We start from the raw sequence: 23,298 nt of genomic DNA on the forward strand, positions 1-23,298 counted from the left end.
TTTAGTTTTTTTATTTTTATAATAACATCAACGTATGTTGGACAGAATATGGCAAGAGTCAAGTTATGAATCCAGCTTTATCTGGTTCCAAAGCTATGGATTTAGTTATTCTTCTACATTGCCTCTTTCATTCATGAATACATGATTTCATTTATCCTTTATAATTCCAAATTAGCACAGTAACTTTTGTCCCAGTAAAAACTTAACATTTGCAGAATTGAATTTACTTAAATTGAATCCTTCATAGTGAAATATTCTCTTCATTCCAGAATGAGAGGCTCACACTGCCTCCACTGTAGTGGAATAGGCTTTCTTTTCTCCTGCCTGACAAACTGTTTTTCAATCTTTGAGACATGACATCGATTTCAAAAACTGAATGGGCCCTTCTATCAGAGCCATTCTTTCTCTGTGTCTCCACAGGACCTTATACATATCTAAGAAATATTACATACTGCATACCAGTGTTATTTGCTAATGTGACTGTCTCCACACTGTAACATAAGTTTCTGGAGGTTAGGGATGTGCCTTACTGGATACACTAAATGTATGAGAACGAGACTGAGGGAGAGACCAAGACCCATTAAAGACACTCTCCTTTCTCATAGATTGAATCCGAAGGGCTAAAATAGAGCTCTACTTTATGTATTTTGCTGTTGTTGTTTATTTTAAATAACCTCTTGGAATGTTTCTTCTGATTTAAAATAGCTATACCAAAATTGTTATTTTTACCTACTCATAACAGGGACACCTGCATAGAAGAAAAGGATAAGGAAGCTAAGGGCTTTAGATCAAAATAATAGAGATGCAGGGTAGGTAGCAACTTGCTTCCTGCACCACACAGAGTTAAAGAAATGGTTTTAAACTGCCTCCTGGAGAAAGATGACTTAGCCTGCCTTGTGGGAGCAAGTAAACAGTAAAGGGAGCTGGAGCTGATCTAGCACTGCTTGTTTTGCAAAAATACTTCTCTTTGGATGAGAGGCTACATATCTAGAAACATGGATTTAGGGAAAGAATGCATCTCAAAAGACATGAAAATCAAAAATCTTAGGTTAATGGTTGCTTTTTATTTCTCCATTATCTTTTTGGAATGAAGAGAATATTTCACTATGAAGGATTCAATTTAAGTAAATTCAATTCTGCAAATGTTAAGTTTTTAATGGGACAAAAGTTACTGTGCTAATTTGGAATTATAAAGTCATGTGAAACAGTACAGAGCATTTTTCAGTATTCCCTTTTACTCAAAGAGGATAGCACAGGAGAGGTCAACTTCCAGGAGTTGAGGTTGGAAAGGGAGGCAGTGTGGAGTCATTCCACCTCCCTTACACTCTCACTCTGTTACACCACAGAGTAAATGAAGAGCTCTGTCCTCACTTTACACAAATGTCCTCCTGAAGCTTCCTTGCTACCCATTCTCTGTACCAGTTCTGTATGTTGTGCTTCAGACCTTTCTAATTTATTTCCTGTCCTCATGCTTTTGTCCTCAACTCTTCATATTTGTTTTTGTTTGTTTGTTCTTGTTGTTTTGGGGTGGGGGGTGACTGCTCTTTTATTTGCCGTTAATGAACTTTGGGGCCCCTTGTGTGACCTTGGTCATCACCCCATCACCAAGGTTCTGCTTTTGTTCCCCTCTAGGAGGGGTGAGTAACCCAAGGTGGTTTCTTCACAAGCTCCAGTAGGCACCCACAGTGTTGTCAGGGTATCATGTTGGGGAAATGTCCAGCTTTGTCCAAGAGTTAGTAGAAGTGCTGGCCTTTGATCTTCAGAGACAACATGGCATAGACTTCACCACGATGGACCATGCAGGATACCTGGTTCAAAGGAACCATCAGTGGTGAACCCTCCAGCCTGTAGCATCACTGAACTCACAGAATAAAGGGAGAAGAGAAGACCAGCACCAAGTACCAGGGTCCTGATGGTGCCACAGTGGACTGCCAGGCTGCAGCACCAGGGCATGGAGTGCAGGTCCAATGGCCACAGTCTGGGAAGTCTGTATCTGCAGGCAGTGCCTGGAGCAGGAGTCGGGCCAAGGCAGCTATGCTAGGGAGGCCCAGATGATCCTCTGGACCGTGCAGAACAGCCCAAGGACTAAGAAGAAGTGGCCCCGTTCACACACGAAGAACAGCACATCTTGCGGCAGGGCTGCGTCTTGCAGGGTCCACTGTTATTCAGGTGTAACCTTGGCCTGCTTGGCTCCACTTCTGGGGCAGGACTTCCACCTCAAACATTCATATTTGATGCAAGGCATTTCTGCTGATTTCTAAGCACATCCTTCACTGTTCTCTCTCTTGACAACATTTCTGAGAGTACTTCAGATAAACACGATTCCCAGTTTTTGTTGGCTTTCTCTTTAGTCCTGCCATGGGGAACACTCCCACAGGTCATATTGCAAAATGTTTGTATAATATGCTAAAGCATTTGGATTTTATTTTGAGGCCAACAGTGAACAATTAATGATGTGTAAGCAAAGGAATGACTTGAGCAGATTTGCATTTTGGGAAATATCCCTCTGGTTGAAGTGTAGAAATAAACTGGAATAGGATAAAAATAGAGGGAGGGAAATCCATGGAGTTGTTTGTAATGATTGAGACATGAATAGTGACAGGCCACTGATCAAAGATGAAGGGAAGTGGATTCAAGAGTCAGTCAGTAGGTACCATGTCACGTTATCACCAGTCAACATAATCAACTTAGGTCAGTTTTCTCTTTTATTTCTTAAAAGGACCTGCCAATGCCTATATATTTTCTCTTGTTTTATCCCTTAAATCCATCTCTCCAACTAAAATAAGCAATTATGAATACAGAGAAATAAACTTCTAGAGCTGAGTTTGACATTATCTAAGGCAATTCCCTCATTAGACAGAATGGAGGTCTCACTGTGAGAGGCCACATATATGGTTTGCTCTCCTTTCTAATCTGCTTTTGATGCCATTTAACAAGAACTTTTGTTTTCCTTTACACTCTCATTTTCACTTAGGTATATTCTCCATCAAATAGAAGTACACACTGCTTCCATATTCTTCATTCTTTCTCCAGGGAGTAGACAGGGCTTAGAGAGGTATTGGAAGAGGGACACAAAATCCATGTGCAAGCAGTAATGACACTACTTACCCACTTGAGCCCCATTCCCCAAGTCACTGGGCTGGAGAACTCTCTCCTGTATTGTTAGGTTCTGCACTATAATCCTGCCTGCTTCCAGCCCAATGGTTATGCCTCCCCTTGGAAAGCTCACGCTGTCTGTTTGGGGGTGACTTTAAATGGAATGTCACCCAAGTGACACCTTTGTGGCTTGTCATCAGCATCTTCCATTAAGTACAGCCATGTGAGTGTCTGATGGACTGTGAAACAGGCAATTTCCCAATTATAAGTAACTTTACTTGTTTTAAAAGTCTCAAGCCTTGTCACACACTTCTGTTGAAGGAAGATATTGCTTCTCAGTTTGTCACAGACTGTGATGTCCTTATATAATAGCTTTCTGTATCTCAGTGCTTACTTTTAAAAGCCCACCAGCTATTTCCATGTTACTAACAGGTGTTGTTAAATTAAATTAAATTTCTAAGTAAAATAATTATTTTGGGGGAGATTCAGGACTGAAGAGTTTTGTGAATGTCAAATTACTTTTTCTGTGTTCACTTCAGGAAGTTCTAATTTCTTTTTATCCACTTTCTGTAACAAATTCCAGACTGTGAAGATGTCTCAAAGTTCTGTAACCAATCTATATTGTTTGCATTCCATTGTCTTTAATGCACTTTAGCATTTCTTTAATCTCTCCCACAGAGAAGAAATTCCACCTAGTCTTATTTTTTTTTGAGTGGGACTTCTCCTTTGTACAAAATAAAATGCACCTTCAAAGGTGTCTCAGTAAATAACATTTCTCTTTCACAGCTACATACATTTACACTTCGGAAAAAAAGTGAAAACATTGTCAAATGCAGCACATTACTAGACTTTATGATCTATAATGAACTTTAGAGGTCTTGTAGTCTACTAGTTTGAAAAACAAATCATACTACAGACTCAGTGGTCACTGTCTACCAGGTAAAATATAGAATGTGAGCCAGAAAGAAGGGGAATCTGAGCCTCAATCCCACAGAGGGGAATGGTAAAAGGAATAGTCATAAAAGGGTAAACAATTTGTCATACTGAATAGTAAATCAGTGGATGGAAAATACATATCTAATTTGCATATTAGATATTACATTACATTAGATATTACATAGATTTTATGTTACATCTAGTATTGCATATTAGATATTTGATCTAATTTGAGAGTAAAGATTTGCTCAAGGTCACACATTGGCTGTTTGAAGATGCACCCCTGAGTCTCTTGGCTGTGCTTCTTGTACATTACACCATAGCTGCTATTTGGCCCATTATACTAAGTATCTTGTCAGTAAAGGGAGATCTTTCCTTAAGAGAATAGATATTAGAGTCCGGGAGGTCTGTTTATATTCTTACTTCTCCACTATGTGACTGGGGGTAAGATGTTTTAGCTTTCTAAGCTGCAATAATTTCAACTTTAATATGATAATACTGACAGTACATATACACAGACATTAAATGACAAATGCATGCAAACTTTTTTGCTGAAGCTTGATACCATGCTTAATAACAGTTGAGTCATTACGATTTTTAAAAATTATATATAAATATTTGCCTAAGACAAATAGTAGCTAGTAAATGATGGAGTTTCCACCTCATTTTATCTCTAAGTTGGAAGACTTCCACTGCTTCCACTTCATTCTTAGGATCTTCATTAAACCCTCCTTTTCCACTCTACTTTGGTGCTACCAAAAAAGCATCTTACCTATAGAGTCTTTGAAATTTCCTTGAGAGTCTTCATAATGGGAAGTCCCTACCATTTCCACCATGACATTTTCTTAGAATATAATCAAATGTCATCATCACTCTAAGAAAACGTTGCCTAATGCCTACATGTCTTCTAATCATACATTCAATTGTTAAATCACATTTCTGTCTTAGACATGAACATAATCTTCCAAATGCTTCAAGGCATATTCTTACCATTTACCATCTATAACTTATCCATCACCAAGTCTTATTATGCCTTAAACTCCTTCCCTTCAATGCCACTGTTGCAGTGGTTTTTCAGTTTCATTGTTTATTTTTCCCTTCCCTCCAGTGCTTCTCCTTGGAAATCAGGCCTTCACACTGGTTCCAGAGTAGTCTTACTTTTTATAATGATAATCTCATCATTTCCTACTTAAAACTCATCAGTGACTCACTGGGTTGTCTCATTCACTATCCATACATCACAGTTCATTTAAGGGTAAGAATCAAGGACTTTAATGAAGACTGACCCCTTATTCTATAGGTTGGCTTATGGCCACCTCTATAGCTTTGTCTCTTGCCACATTTTTTGATATATGAGTTCCCATCTATCCCCCCACACCTTCCCACTATTGAAAATTATGTTTTGTATTTGACATGCTTACAATTCTATACATCTGTACTCCCCTCCCTGTCATGTCTGTCTTATTTTACTCCTTTCATTATTCACATTTTTAGATCTTCACTGTGGTAGGCAGAATAATGGCCCTGCAAAGATGTTCAACTACTAATCCCTGAAACCTATTTCTAGTTGTGATGGCTAATTTTATGGGTCAACTAGGCCAGATATTTGACAAAACATTATTCTATACATTTTTGTAGAGGTATTATTTTTTTTTACATGAGATAGACATTTAAATAATTAGACTTAGAATACCCTCTATAATGTGGGTGGGTTTCATTAATCAGTTGAAGACCTTAATAGGAAAAAAAAATGACCTTCTCCAGTGAAGAGGGAATATATCTATATATCTATATATCTATATATCTATGTCTTTTGGTTTTGTTTCTGTGGATAACCCTGACTATACCATGTTACTTGACCTGACAAAGGAAAAGGAACTTGCCATGTTTGGTTAAGTTTAGGATCTTGAGATAGAAGGATCATCTTGAATCATCCAGGTATGTCCAACATAATCACAAGGGAGGCAGGAGAGGCAGAGTCAGAGAGTTTGGAGCTGTTATACCTGGCTGACTTTGAAGATGAAGGAAGGGGCAATAATCCAAAAAAATTAGGAGGCCTCTAAAGCTGTGAAAGGCCAGGAGATAGATTCCTCCTAGAGTATCCAGAAGAATACAGCCCTGCTAACACCATGATTTTAGTCAAGTGAAAGCTATTTGAGATTCCTGACCTCTATAACTATAAGATAATACATTTATATTAAGTCAACAAATTTGTGTCCTTTTGTTACAGTAGCAGTAAGAAACTAATACAGATTTTGGTGCATGGAAGTGAGATGGTGCTATGTGAATACCTAAAATGTGCAAGCATTTAGGAATTGGGCAGAAGATGAAAGAATTCTGAGGAGCATATAGCAAAGTCTAGATTGCCTTTAATAGACTGTTAATATAATGGGGCGCCTGGGTGGCTCAGTCTGCTAAGCGTCCGACTTCAGCTCAGGTCATGATCTCGCGGTCCATGAGTTCCAGCCCCGCGTCGGGCTCTGTGCTGACTGCTCAGAGCCTGGAGCCTGTTTCAGATTCTGTGTCTCCCTCTCTCTCTGACCCTCCCCCGTTCATGCTCTGTCTCTGTCTGAAAAATAAATAAATGTTAAAAAAAAATTAAAAAAAAAAGACTGTTAATATAAATGTGGACATTAACAACTCTGCTAGTGAAAACTCAGAATGAAGTGAAAAGTGAACAGAAAACTTATATTGTCTTAGTGCACACATAAATCATTATAAGCAGACTGTTGGTAGAAATATGAGCATTAAAGATATTGCTGGTGAGGGATCACAAGAATATGAGGAATATGTTATTGGAAACTGAAGGAAAGAAGATCCTTGTCATATTGTGGTGGAAAGTTTCTGATTCTTGATTTTGGCTCAGGTCATGATCCCAGAGCCATGGGGATCAAGACCCATGTCAGGCTCCATGCTGAGTGCGGAGCCTACTTGGGATTCTCTCTCTCTCTCTTCCTCTGCCCCTCTTCCCTGCTTGCACTCTCTCTCTCACACACTCAAAAATAAGTAATAAATAAATAAATAAATAAATAAATAAATATTCACACAAAGAACAAAAAATGGAAAGGAAAAACGCAAGTATGTGAGGTAAAAAAAAGAAAAAAATACATGTACATATACATATATATAATCTTCAAATTTGAAAATGTGTCAGGGGAATAAAAAGAAAAGGTACACACTCTTGAGATGGTTATTAGTATTTTGGAAGAACAAGGAGAAATATATGACCAAACATATAACAAAATATATGGAAATGAAGATAATGGAAGAAATGATAAAGGACTCAGAAGAAAAAGCCAGGGGCTTTTACTTGCTAAGAATGGGACTTATAGAAGAGAAAGGATCTAGCATAAGGGAGGCAATCGTTAACAAATGACAGAAGAAAATCTCTGTGAATTTAAAAACATTTAAATTTGTGTGCCTCTGTGGCTCAGTCAGTTGAGTATCCCACTCTTGATTTTGGCTCAGCTCATCATCTGAAGGTTCATGCTCTGTGCTGAGAGGCAGAGCCTACTTGGGATTCATTCCCTCTCTCTCTTCCCCTCCCCCACTTGCACACAACACTCTTTCTCTCTCTCAAAAATAAACATTAAAAAATAAAAACATTTAAATCTCCTAATTTCAAGTCCTCTCCACATTCAGGCAAGATGAAGAAAACAAAGTTATCAACGTAGACATGTCCTGATAAAACACATGAACACTAAATATAAAGAATTTTTTTTTAAGATAAAGACTTTTTTTTTTAATGTTTATTTTTCAGAGAGAGAAGACAGAGTGTGAGCAGGGGAGGGGCAGAGAGAGAGAGGGAGACACAGAATCTGAAGCAGGATCCAGGGTCTGAGCTATTAGCTCAGAGCCCAACAACGGGCTCAAAGTCAGGAACTATGAGATCATGATCTGAGATTATGAAGTCAGATGCTTAACAGACTGAGCCACCCAGGAGCCCCAAGATAAAGACTTTTTTAAAAGATTAAAATAATGTTTAAAATTTGAAAGATTCCTGACAGAAAAATAAATTTTAATAAAATATTAGAGTCATACCAGACATTTAATCTAAAATAATAGAAATCTAAAAGATAAAGAATGACAGCTACAGATAATAGGGAAAAGAACTACACTAGACTCTTTATTTTTTGAGTTCATTGTTAAGTAATCTCTATACCCAACATGGGGCTCAAACTCATAATCCTGAGATCAAGAGTTGCATGCTCTACTGTCAGAGCCAGCCAGGCACCCCAGGACTACTACAGTAGACTCTTATATGCAATCAAATATTATTTATCTGTCAGGAAAAAAGGAAATAATTTCTAGATATTCAAATATTTGGAGAACATATGTATTTGATAAAAATATTCCTGAAAGGATTCTAACAAATCAAGAAATGAAATTTATCAGAGAATCAAGATGGGAGAAACTGAACTGGTTAGCAATGATTCAATCTCTCTCCCATTCCTAACCTCCATCTATATATGTTTGTAAATGGATAATGATAGTGTGTGAAGGTATAATGAAAATTCTAAACAAGAGCTCTTCAGCTTATACAGTCATATTGTAAAGGAAAACCTGATAGTCACCTGTGATTAGATATTCTAAATTATCTTAACAAATATAGGTTTTCAGGAAGTAGAAGACTATCAAGAAATCTTAAAACTTTCTAAACTTCTTATCCTATAGTAATCTAAGGGTTAGGAAAATAAAATACACTAAAATGTTTATCTTAATACAATGTAAAATAAAGCAAGAGAAACAGGAAATATAGAGATGTAAAATATTTGGTGTTTTGTTTTCATATTATACTGAATATATAGATTTATAAATACAGATAGATATAGATGTCTGAGTTTCAGGAAATGAAGAGTAAACACAATGTCTTGGAAGAATATAAATATTCACTAATAAAAAGGGAGAAATGTTGAATAAAAACTGACTAAAACCAAAACAAAATAAAGAAAATGAATAAGAAGAAAAACTAATGTGATGAACATAATGTAAAATGGAAAGAATAAAAGAAAGTATATCAATTGTTACAACAAATGTGAGATATTTTACTTAAAAATGGAGAAAAGACGTAGTTTTCAATAAAGGCTTTGGTTAATTGAGTATTCATAGGGAAACAAATAAAATTGGATGTTTCCCAAACATAGAACAAAAACATTAACTTCAGGTAGGTTGTAGACCAAGATAAAAAAGAAAACCTATAAGGCTTTAAGAAGATCATATGAGAAAATATCATCACCTAGTATTATGGAAAAACTGCTTATGCAAAGAAAATATTAACCATTTGATAAAAGACTGACATCTTAAGGAAAGTGAAAAAAAAGGAAAAGGTATGTGTATCACATATACCTAGCAAAGTGTTTGCACCAGAATATATAAAAACATCTGAAAAAACAATAAGAATAAAAGAGGAAACTCAAAAGAATATTAGGCATAAAACTTGAACTATTACTTCTATTAACAGGAAATCCAAATGGTCAATGAATATTAAAAAATGGGTAATATCATTAATAATCAGGAAAAGTGAAACCACACCCAGTAACACCAGAGTGGCAGATAGACAAAAATAGGAAAGTCTGACAATACTAAGTGTTATCAAGGATGTTAACCAAATGATATTCATATTTACTATTAGTGGTATTGCAATTAATTCAATTATACTGGAAAATCGTTGGGCATTATCAAGTTAAAAGTTTAAGATGCACATGATCTATGATGCAGCTATTCTACTCAAGATATATATCCTAGAAAATCCATGCATTGTGTGCACTAGGATACATGTTCAAGAATGTTTAGAGCATCATGGCCAAAGCTAGAAAACAAGTCTCTCAATAGGAGAATAAATAAATTGTGGTGTAATCCTAAAAGAGAATTCAATACAATGATGAAAATGAACCTAAGCTATATGCAAGAACATGGATGAATATTACAAACAGATTGCTGAAAAAAGGAACAGGACATGAAATAATGAATATAGCATAATTCAAAACTAGGTATGAAGTTTCAAACTTAAGAGTGGTAATAGTTTTGTGCTTCGAAATTATCACTATAACCTTCTCACACATGTAAACTCTTCTCAAAATTTATAATTATTTTTTAAAGTTTGTTTATTTTTGAGAGAGAGAGAGCAAGAGCAGAAAGGGGCAGAGAGAGAGGAAGAGAGAGAATCTGAAACAGGCTCCCTGCTGGCAGTGCAGAGCCCAACACAGGGCTTGATCCCATAACCCTGAGAAAATGACCTCAGCTGAAATCAACAGTCAGGCATATAACCCACTGAGCCACCCAGATACCCCTCAAAATTTATAATTTATGTATGCCATCTCTTTCTAATGGATTCTGATCTGATTCAATTGTCAAACTTATGGTAAAATTGTTTTGGAAACACTATTATTGATGGTTGTATTTTCCAAAGTCAGCCACAAAATTATTTCCTACCATGCATGCTTTTCCTACATGACATTCCTACCATAGATAGATGAGACTTATGTTCTGTCCTCTTAGAACTGGTTGGGTATATGCCAGCTAAGTGATGCTGTATGACCTCTGAAGCTAGGTCAAAACAGGTGATACAGTTTCCTCCTGACTCTCTTGGGACTCTCACTCCTAGAATTCAGTCACTATGCATGAGAAAGCCTAATCAGTCATACAGAGTAGTCATTTTTAGGGGTTCGTATGTAGGTATGAAGTCCCAGTAGATAGCCAGGAAAATCCACCATGCATGTGAGTGAGCAAACATTGAAATGATTTCAGATCTCGGTTACTAAATCATTCCTAGCCATTGAATCTTCCTATCTGAGGCTCCAGACATCACAGAGGAGAAACAACCTATTCCCACAGTAGTATTTATGGCTTTCTAACCTACAGAATCCATGAGTATAATAAAATAGTGTTTGCTTTATGTCACTAGGCTGGGTTTTCTGTGAAGCAAAGGAGTAACCAGAGAGATTTTGGTACCTGAAGTTGTGTATTACTATCACAAAAGGCTAAAACAGCTATCATTGACTTTGGGACTATGCAGTGTGTGAAAACCAGAAGGCCTCAAAAAAAGTATTAGCGGATCCAGCAGTTTTGAGGAGGCCGTAAGCGAAGGCGTGAAGAAAACAAGTAACATTTTAGTAGCAGTTGGAGGAAAGGGGAACCTTGTTACTTATTAGTGAAAAGTTCCGCAAAACAATCACCTGCAGTGAGGAAAACAAGATACACACCTAATACACTTGATGACATACCAGAGGAGATTTCCAGGAAGACTATTGAAAGTGCCACCTGGCTTTCTCTCACTGCATAATAAATGTGACAGGAGAGAGATAAGCAAAAGAAAAAAAAAATAAATCTAAAGAAACCAGCACTTGTTGGGTTCAAAAATATAACTATTTAATTCCCACCTTCTCCAGATGTCAAATTATTCTGAATTTAAGAAATGAGCTCCAAAGATCAAAATTAAGGTAGGGTTGTCAGATCCTTTGTTAAGACATCAAAAATATGTAAGACGATGTTTTATAGAACCTCTAAGACTGACAAAAAAGTTCCAAAAGGGGGTAGGTGTCTTGAAGATCTTCTCCAGTAAGATTTTTAGACACTCTATGATTAAGAATCTTTTCAAAATTTCAGTTTTTGATTTCTTTATTATGTGAAATTGATTCATGTTCTTTTAAATTCTTCTTCCTCATTAATAACTGCACATATTCTTTATTTGAACCACAAATTTTAAACAGAACATTTTTAAGTGTCATTCTCATAGAAATAGTAAATGATTAGCACTTTCAACTATTTTTGTAGCACTTTCAACTATTACTGATAAAACTTTTGAGTGTCATTTGTATCCAACCTTTATGTTACTAGGATTAGTCACTCATATTTTTGATTAAAACAATCATTTAGTTTCTATTTCCTCAAATGTAAGTTATTTATTTTGTACTCTCTTCCACATCACAAGACATTCCAGTCTTTTCTGACTTTTGCACAGTATCAGAAAAATGTCTAGACTACAGTCCATTATTAATGCTATTTTCTTCTTCCTTACAGATTCAGAAGAATCAATCTAAACTAAGAATTATTAGTCACAACACAATTCAAGGATAATGACAAACTAATGCTTCATCTAAAGGACAGTGAGTTTCATAAACCATCCTCAGAGCAGACTTGCAACTAATCAAGACTTAGGCCACCTGGAAGACAGTGCTGAGTGTTTTACAGATGCTACCATGATGGGAATCCAAATCTCCAGTGGTCTCTGTGGCATCCTAAGACAATCAGCATAAATAACTACATTATAACTTTATTATTAATTAATATTGCTGCTTACCACAATTACTATTACTGTTATAATTACTTCTACAGGAAAGAACCTCAGTTAAGAAAAAAAAAGCAGTGTGGCCATTTTAGTACTGAAATTTTGAGAGACTAAGAACCAACTTAGTACAAAGGTAGAAGCAGGTAGACTTAGGGGGCTATGTTAAGAATCCACACACACAAAAAAGGAAATATATTCTATGTGAGATGGCAATAAATGCTATAGAGAAATAAGGAAGAAGACTTCAAGGATACAATGAGACGCAAGTTTCTGTTTAATATGGAAGATAAAGGAAAGTCTTTCAAAAATATAACAATAACAGGGATTCTTTGGTGATAATTTACAGAGCTATAATCTATGCACCTTTCTGTATGTGTTTCTGTATGTGTTTGAAATATTATATTTCAAAAATGTTTTTAAAAATTCAGTTATCATCAACAATGTTTCAACTATTTGAATTATTTTAAGAATTTAAAATACATTATTTTAATGTAAAATAATGTAAAATACATTATTTTAATGTAAAATTCAAAGGGGCACCTGGGTGGCTCAGTCAGTTAAGCGACCAACTCTTGGTTTCGGCTCAGTTCATGATCTAATGTTTCATGCTTGGGATTCTCTCTCTCCCTCTCTCTCTGTCAGCCCCTCCTCTGCTCTCTCTCTCTCTCTCTCTCTCTCAAAATAAATGAACATTTAAAAAAATGTAAAACTCATGACTTTGAAGTTATTTTTATGGCTTAGGTTGGTCTTCTGCACTAGAAGGAACATTATCTGAAATAATACAGCTCATTTTATTATTTGTGGCTGAGAAAAGTTGGGTTTTTGAAAACTTTTAAAACTGTATTAAATCTCTATGCAGATGGTTCACTGTAATATTAAAAGAGACTGGAGTGTGAGCCATGATTTTGAAAATTTCCAGATGTTTTTAATTGGCACTGTCTCCAAATAAAAGTATCTCTAGATGATGCAATAATTGGTAAGTTACTGTAGTCATCTTTTTCCAATAAACTTTAAATTTATTTCTAGTCAACATATAAATATCAAAGAGGATTAAATAATATATCTGAAGATCTGGAAATTAGCAATTGGAAGAATACATATGCAAACCAAATTGGCAACAACTTGTGTTCTAGCTACAGAAGTGGTTTGGATGGAAATTATGGAATGGAGACCATTAAAAAATTTAAAACTAAATTTTAAATTACACTTGGCTCTTCTAAATGATATTTTAATAGAGATGCTAGTATTTTTTTCTCTTTATAAGAAAGAAATATATTTGTTTTAAACTTGATAGATTATTCAATAAACAGAGTGACTGAATGTCTAAGTCAAAGCAAAGAATCCATGAAAAGAGAAGTGAAGCTCTAGAAATGAAGAAATATGACATATCATTTGAAATAAAATAAATCACAATTTCTAGAGGCTTAGATTGCCTAATAAGTTATATGAAAATGTGCTTATAAGCTGAGAAATATGAAATACATAATAAAATTTTGTATTTCTTCTAATTTATTGAGTCTCAAAAGTTAGCCCAAAGATGTTTACAAAGCTCTATGAGTTAGTAGTAAAAAATGATTCAATAAAATTGGGTAACTAATCATGACAGTGTAATAAATAATCATCTCTTAACATAATCTAATAACTAATTTTATTCACTCAGTCAAAAGTAGAGAGATTAATACTATGTGAGATTTTAATATACTCCAAGGTAGTCAAAAAAATCATTTTAAAAGTAATTTGTTCTGCTTTTGGGTCTATTTTTCTTTTAAACATTATCTTTCCATTCTCCTTTTGATAATTGGTTGATTCAAGTACCATTTATTTATTGATTTTTTGGTTATTTTTGTAGCATATTTGTTAGGAGATTATCAGTTTTCTAGATCTGATGGTTTTTTTGCCAAAGAGTTGCACATAATATTCTTATATTCATTGTCCTCATTTTCATACCCCCAGATACATTTTTTTCTCATTTCTAAGTTTTTAAATATTTTTTTTAATTTTTATTTATTTCCAAGAGACAAAGCATGAGGAAGGGGAGGGGCAGAGAGAGAGGGAGACACACAATCTGAGGCAGGTTCCAGGCTCTGAGTTATCAGCACAGAGCCCAACACGGGGCTCCAACTCAAAACTGTGAGATCATGACCTGAGCCGAAGTTGGTCACATAACCAACTCAGCCACCCAGAGGTCCCCCTCTCATTTCTAATTTTAAGTGCTTTTTCTCTTTCACCGTTTTGCTTAGTTAAGTCTTAAATTCAAATGATAACTCTGGAATTCATTTTTCTAATATATTTTCTATTTCATTAGTTTTAAAAGTTATTAATTCTTGGTGCACCTGAGTGACTCAGTCAGTTAAGCATCCAACTCTTGATCTCAACTCAGGTCTTGACCTCAGGGTAGTGAGTTCAAGCCCATATTGGGCTCCACACTTAAAAAAGTTATTAATTCTTTTACTCTATTTACATTTTGCATGGTTTTAATGTTTTATCTTCCAAATTAGTGATGTAAATATTAAATTTCTTGATTTTTGCCTTGTATTCATTAATAATGAATACATTTCAAATATATATATATACATGTATGTGTATATATATATATCACTAGCAAATAGTCATGTGCTTTGTTACAAAGTACATCTTCACAGCTTTCCCAAAAGTAAAGATTTTATAAGTACTCTCTGATAATAAGCCAATGTATTAAGATAAATAAAGTCACAAGTACTTGGAATTAGTTAACACATATTTAGATAATCTTTGGACCATAATTGAAATAAAGCCTAAAATTACCTAATTCTTATAAAAAGACAAAATGTGAATACTCCAAACCTAAACTATGGGAAACAACTAAAACAATTAATAGAAAACCATACAGACCTTAAATGTCTTCATTATTAAGGAATAAAATATAAAAGTCAATAAATTTAATATTTATATCACTAATTTACAAGATAAAACAATTAAAATTATGCAAAATGTAAATAGGGTAAAAGAACTAATAACACTTAAAACTAATAGAAAATACATTAGAAAAATAAATTCCAGAGTTGTCATTTGACAATAGATAAGATTTAACTAAGCAAAATAGTGAAAGAGTGAAAGCAGTTAAAATTATAAATAAGAAAAAATATATATCTAGAAGTATAAAAATGAGGAAAGTGTAAATAAGAATATTACGTGCATATGTGGAATTTAAGAAACAAAACAGATGAACATAGGGGAAGGGAAGCAAAAATGAGATAAAAACAAAGAGGGAGACAAACCATGAAAAACTAAAATAAAGAGAACAAACTGAGGGTTGCTGGTGGGATGTTAGGTGTGTGGGCTAAATGGGCAATGGGCATTAAGAAGGACACTTGTTGGGATGAGCACTGGGTGTTATATGTAAGTGATGAATCACTAAATTCTACTCCTGAAATCATTATTACACTATATGCTAACTACCTTGGACTTAAATAAAATTTAAAAAATGAAAAAAAAGAAATATTCATATGTAAATAAAACTGTATTTTATATACAGTATGAAGTATAATAGACCAAAACATATGTACTAACCACTCATTTTATTTTTACTAACCACTCATTTTAAAAATGTAATATTATCAATAATTTTAAGGACCGGTTTACTACTTCTTGCATTCTCCTGCTTACCTGCAGTTGCTCTTCCATTGATGTTAATTGTTTCTCTGATTATTCTGTATATTTTCTTTTCTTTTCACAATAATTTAACCACATATGCATATATGCCAAAGCAATGTATTATTAAATTATATAAAATACAAATGTGTATACATTTATATATAAATAGCATGATGCTGTGAAAAAGAATATTATGTGCAACTCTTCAGCAAAAATTTCAAATCTATAAAAATTGATAACTTCCTAATGAGTATGTTATAAAAACAAAAACAACAACAATACATAATTAGAATCAACCAATTACCAAAAAGGGAAAAGACAATAGCCCTGAGGTCAGTAGAAGGTAGGAAATGAAGGAAGGAAATAATAAAGGTCAGAGCAAAAATAAATGACTAAGTAACAATAGGAAAAAAAATGAAATCAGAGCTTTAAAAAGATCAACAAAATTGATAAACCTGTAGCCAGACTCATGAAAGAGAAAGAGAGAGAGAGAGAGAGAGAGAGAACTCAAACAAAATCAGAAATACAAGAGGACAAATGACAACTGATACCACAGAAATACAAAGGATTGTAAGAGAATAATATGAAAAACTATATGCCAACAAATTGGGCAACCTAGAAGAAAATAGATAAATTCTCAGAAATATACAATGTTCCAAAACTGAACCAGGAAGAAATAGAAAATTTGAATAGACCTATTACAAATTACAAAATTGAATTGGTATGAAAAATAGGAGTTCAGGACAAGATGGATTTACAGTTGAATTTTATCAAACATTTAAAGAGCTAATACCTACTCTCCTCAAACCACTCCAAAAAAGAGAAGAGGTAGGAAAGCTTCCAAATACATTCTACAAAGTCAGCATTATCCTGATACAAAAACCAAAGATAACACAAAAAAAGAAAACTACAGGCCAATATCCCTGATGAACATAGCTGCAAAAACTCTCACAGAATGTTAGCAAACCACATACAATACACTGAAAAGATCAAGTGGGATTTATTCTGGGGATGCAAGAATGATTCAATATTTGCAAACAACTAATGCGATACATCATATCAACAAAATAAAGGATGTAAATCATTTGATCATCTCAATGGAAGTAGGGAAAGCATTTGACAAAATGCAACAATCATTCATGATAAAAACTCTCAACAAAGTGGAGTTAGAGGGAATATACCTTAATATACCTCATTCATAATTATATATGAAAACCCACAGTTAACATCATATACAGCAGTGAAAAACTGAGAGCATTTTCTCTAAGATTACGAACAAGACAAGGTGTTCACTCTCACCACTTTTATTTAACATAATACTAGAAGTTCTAGCCACAGCAATGCTTTCAGAAAAATAAATAAGAGTAATCCATATTGGTAAAGAAGTTAAACTGTCACTATTTGCAGATATACTATACATAGAAAATCCTAAAGACTCCACTAAAAATCTACTAGAAGTAATAAATAATTTCAGTAAAGTTGCAGGACACAAAATTAATACTCAGAAATAGGTAGTGTTTCTATACATTAATAATGAAGTAAGAGAGAAAGTAAGAGGAAAAAACACAATACTAATTATAATTGCACCAAAAAGAATAAAATACCCCAAACAAATTTAACCAAAGAGGTGAAAGACCTGTACTCTGAAAACTGAAAACACTGAAAGAAATTGAAGACAACACAAACGGAAAGATATTCCATGCTCATGTATTAGAAGAATTAATATTGTTAAAATGTCCATATAATCCAAAGTAACCTATGGATTCAATGAAACCCCTATCAAAATACAAACAGTATTTTTCATGAAACTAGAACAAATAATCCTAAAATTTTTATGGAACCACAAAGGACCCTAAATAACCAAAGCAATCTTGGGGAAGAAAAACAAAGATGCATTCTAGATCACAATTTCTGGATCACAATTCTAAATTTCAAGATGTACTACAAAGCTATAGTGACCAAAACAGTATGGTACTGGCACAAAAATAGACACATAGATCAGTGAGACAGAATAAAGAGCCCAAAAATAAATCCATGATATATGGTCAGTTAATCTAGGACAAAAGAGGCAAGTGTATATGACAGGCGAAAGACAGTCTCTTCAATAAATGGTGCTGGGGAAACTGGACACTTACATGTAAAAGAATGACACTGGACTATCTTTTAACACCAGACACAAAAATAAATCAAAATGGATTAAAGATCTAAGTGTGAGACCTGAAACCATAAAAACCCTAGAAGAGAACACAGGCAGTAATTTCTCTGATGCTGGCTGTATCAATGATTTTCTATATGTGTCTCCTAAGGCAAGGGAAACAAAAGCAAAAATAAACTACTGGGACTACATCAAAATTGCACAGCAAATAAAACCATTAACAAAATGAAAAGGCAGCCTACTAAATGGGAGAAGGTATTTGCAAATGATATATCTGGTAAGGGGTTAATATCCAAAATATATAAAGAACTTATACAACTCAAAACCAGAAAAACAAACAATCTGATTATAGAATAGGCAAAGGACCTGAATAGCCATTTTTCCAAAGTAGACTTAAAGATGGTCAATAGACAGAAGAAAAAAATGCTCAATATCACTAATCATCAGAAAATGCAAATCAAAACCACAATGAGATATCACCTTATACCTGTCTGAATAACTAAAGTCAAAACACAAGCAATAACAAATGTTTGTGAGAATGTGAAGAAAAAGGAACCCTCTTGCACTGTTGGTGGGAATGCAAATGGGTACAACCACGGTGGAAAACAGTATGAAAGTTTAGTTTTTAACACTAAAAACAGAAATTCCATATGATCCCACTATTGGGTATTTATCCAAAGAAAGTGAAAACACTAACTCAAAAATATATGCACCACTATATTTATCCATTGTTATTTACAATAGCCAAGATATGGAAGCAACTTAAATATCCAACAATAGACAAATGGGGGTGTCTGGGTGGCTCACTTGGTTGGGCCTCCAACTTCGGCTCAGGTCATGATCTCATAATTCGTGAGTTCGAGCCTCACATAGGGCTTTGTCCTGACAGCATGAAGCCTAAGTCTGATTCCAGTTCAGTGTCTCCCTCTCTCTGCCCCTCCCCTGCTCATGCTCTGTCTCTTTCTGTCTCTCTCTCAAAAATAAATAAACATTAAACATTAAAACAAAATAGACAAATGGATAAGATGTCCTGTGTGTACACACACACACACACACACACACACACACGCACTGGAATATTTTGCAGCCATACAAAAGTACGATATGGTGCCATTTGAGACAACATGGATGGACCTAGAGGGTATTATGCTAAGTGAAATATGTCAGACTGACAAAGACAAATACCATAATATTTTACTCATAAGTGGAATCTAAAAAACAAAAACAAATGAATAAACAAAAAAGCAGAATCAGACTATAAATACAGAGAACAAAGTGATAGTTACCAGGGCAGGGGTGTGGGGGGGATGGATAATGGGTGAAAGGGAGTGGGACATACAGGCTTCTAGTTATTGGATGAATAAGTCATAGGGATGAATGGAACAGCATAAGAACATAGTGATATTGTAATAGCTACATATGAGGACAGATGATAGGTACACTTACAGTGAACATAGCACAATGTATAAACTTGTGGAAACACTATGTTGTACATTAGTAGCTAACGTAACATCGTTTATCAACTCTACTGAAATTTTTTAAAAGATAAAAATTTAAAAAAAAAGACCACCCAAAATGAACAAACAAGCAAACAAACATACAAGCAAATAAAAGACAATAGGATCAGATGGTTTCACAGCTAAAGCTAAGACTTAACTTTAAAATATACATAATTCCGGGGCAGCTGGGTGACTCAGTTGGTTAAGCAACTGACTCTTGATACCTGCTCAGATTCATGAGATCCAGCCCCACACTGAGCTCCACACTGACAGCATGGAGTCTGCTTGGGATCCTTGCTCTCCCTCTCCCTCTGTCCATCCCCTGCTCATGTGTGTGCTCTTTCTTTTTTTAAAAAAAATATGAATAATTACAATGATCAGTAATTACAGATCATTGAAAAAGAAAAATACCCCAATTCATGTTATAAAGCCAGTTATATTGGTTAGAGTTCCTTTTAACTGTACATATTAGAAACCTTATTACAGAGAAAAAAACAAGCTTATTTTATTTTTTTATTAATTTTTAAAATTTATTTATTTTTAGAGACAGAGACAGCTTAAGTAGGGGAGGGATAAAGAGAAAGGGGGAGAGGGAGAATCCCAAGCAGGGTCCTCACTGTCAGCACACAGCTGGATGTGGGGCTCAAACTCATGAAACCCCGAGATCATGACCTGAGCCAAAATCAAGAGTCAGATGCTCCAACAAAAGGCTGCTTTTAGCCTCAAAACAAGTATGTCTGAGGCAGGGGTTTGCTGACCTTAGTTCCATGGGTTAGAAGGGTGAGACCACTAGATCTCCTATTCCCTGGCTCTTCTCTCAAGATGACTTCTCCACTTCCAACCACCAAGGGTAAAATTGTGATGAAGGATAAAAGGGCCAAGGGAGCATCTAAACCAGACTTCTATTTTTATCACTTGGGCCACTGTGATATGATTACTCCTCCGTGGAAGGAATGGAAAACTGAGTAATTAGTTTTTACACCTCTACTGTAGAGACTGGCAAGAAGTTAGGATTAGATGGGTTAGTCCCTTGTAACTGCTACTTAAGCATAGAGAAACCTGGTCAAGATTTTACAACGTATGTGTGTATATATAATGTATGGTAAAGTAGTATTTAACAGAAAAGGAAGTCTGGTAGAGGACAGAGGAAATTTTTGAGAAGGAACAAAACCCAATTATGTAAAAAATCTTATGTCAAAATTGTGAGTTTGAGCTTCAGGAAAATTTGGACTTTTGGAAAATTTGTACTACTAGGCATTTATCCATGGGATATAGGTGTGGTGTTTCAAAGGGACACATGCACCCCCCATTATAGCAGCACTATTAACAATAGCCAAAGTATGGAAAGAGCCCAAATGTCCATCAATGGATGAATGGATAAAGAAGGTGTGGTGTATACACACACACACACACACACACACACACACACACACACACACACACAATGGAGTATTAGTCGGCAATCAAAAAGAATGAAATCTTGCCATTTGCAACTACGTGGATGGAACTGGAGGGTATTATGCTAAGTGAAATTAGTCAGAGAAAGAAAAAAATCATATGACTTCCCTCATATGAGGACTTTAAGAGACAAAACAGATGAACATAAGGGAAGGGAAACAAAAATAATATAAAAACAGGGAGGGGGACAAAACAGAAGAGACTCTGAAATATGGAGAACAAACTGAGGGTTACTAGAGGGGTCGTGGGAGAGGGGATGGGCTAAATGGGTAAGGGGCACTAAGGAATCCACTCCTGAAATCATTGTTGCACTATATGCTAACTAACTTGGATGTAAATTTTAAAAAATAAAAAATAAAATAAAATAAAATTTAAATACAGAGAAAAAAATCTGTCACAGCATTATACTTCAGATATCTTAGCTAAAACTAAGAATTGGGTAGAGAAGTTACCTTGGGCTGAGGTAAGCAGGTGCTTGGAGCCTCTTTAAGTCTGGTACTCCCCTCCAGAGCTTGCTGGTGCCCCACCCCCAAATCCACTCCACTCTTACATGAGGTTCCTGTCAAACCTCTCTGATTTTGATCCACCCAGTCTCTTCACTTTGAAGGCCACTTCAAATCATTCAGGGTATGAGCAGTTGAAGGCCCTGAGTGCTGCTTCTTCTATTGCTCTGCTTTAGAATTTCACTGGAAGAAAAGCTACTGCTATTTTGAAATTGAAGAAGAGTTTATTGTTCAAGTACATGGGATATTGGATTCAAATATGAATTTGATCCCCTTCCCAGCCACTTGTTAGCTATGTAGTCTTGGGTAAAAAATTTTGGGTAAAATATTTAACATCTCTGAATCTTACACACCACACCTGTAAAATATCTACCACAAAGAGTAAAACAAGTATTTAGCATATTAGGTCACATTTAATAATTGGTTAATGATTTTCAGCTGTAAGTATTATTATTAGATGATCCTTATGAAGAACTAAGAAATATGTTATTAGAGATTTTCTCCTGCCATAGTTTTAATCATTCATTCAGTCATTTATTTAGCATCTTCTGTGCTAGAAACTTTAGGACTCACCAAGAATTTTAGCCTAACAATTTTTTACAAGTATTAATTTAACTAACACATATAATGACCCTTAGGCAAGTTTCCCTTCTACACGAAAGAAGCTGAAAATCAGATCAATTATTTGTCCAAAGCCAAACAGGTAGAAAGATCGAGGGCAGGATTAGCCTTCTCTACTTTCTCTTAAAAAGTTTCCAAAGGTGGCTGTGCATCAGAATTCTCTAGAAAGCTTTTTCTCTAAAACACAAATGCCTGGGACCTACTCACTTTTCTGATTCAGGGAGTTTGGAAAATGCCACTCTACCTTTGGTGTCTAACATGGTAGCCACTAGCTCTATGTAACTATTTATATTTAAATTAAAATAAAATGAAATTTAAATTCAGCTCTTCAGTTATATTAGCTACATTTGAAAGGCTCAATAGCTACATATGGCTAGTGGCTACTGTATTGTACCACACAGATTATAGAATATTACCATCATTGAAGAAAGTTCTATTGGAAACACTTCTAGTCTCATTCTGCTTCCTAGGATTTCATAGTGTCACTGGGTATAAATGAAAACTTTTTGCTAACAGGGGAGAGTGCAGGGGTGGTGGTGGTAGAGCAAAATGAGTTTCTCCTAAAGAAACTGAAAATAAGATGTTCCTTTGAGAAGAAACCTGTGGAATCAATGCCATCTTGATCATATCAGAGAAATCAAAGATCTAGTGGTAGTGGCTCACCAGCCAATGGGTTTACCTATAACTTGCTTGACTATAGTAACATATTAAAGATGGGACTTTTAGAATGGTGTTTAATCAGTCACTAAAGACGAGAAAGGGAGAATCACATAGGTGAGCTTTGGGCCATGACCGCTTAACTACCATCCAAGGAGTAGGAACTTTAATCAAGAAAAGACAAGACCTTCTCTAGATGCTTTCAACAGGTCAGTGTATAATGCTATACAGTTACACTTATGTAATTCCTGTTTTTAATTTAGTACTTTAAATTTGGTGCTTTAAAACTTTTTTTTAGAGAGAGAGAGTGTGTGCATGAGTGGGGGAGGGGGAGAGGAAGAGGGAGAGGGAGGGGGAGGGAGAGGGAGAGAGAGAGAGAGGGAGCGGGAGAGAGGGAGAGGGAGAGGGAGAGAGAGAGAGAGAGAGAGAGAGAGAGAGAGAGAGAGAGAGAGA

At 35.1% G+C, this 23,298-nt stretch overlaps 1 pseudogene; it reads right to left on the reverse strand.

Moving 5' to 3' along the window:
• Positions 1-1,465: 1,465 nt before the first annotated feature.
• The window catches only part of LOC121039178 (transmembrane protein 223-like), a 25,722-nt pseudogene continuing 3,889 nt past the window's right edge, over positions 1,466-23,298 (reverse strand).

The sequence above is a fragment of the Herpailurus yagouaroundi genome, unplaced genomic scaffold (genome assembly GCF_014898765.1).
Source record: "Herpailurus yagouaroundi ecotype Mexico unplaced genomic scaffold, PumYag 180, whole genome shotgun sequence".
Classification (NCBI taxonomy): domain Eukaryota; kingdom Metazoa; phylum Chordata; class Mammalia; order Carnivora; family Felidae; genus Herpailurus; species Herpailurus yagouaroundi.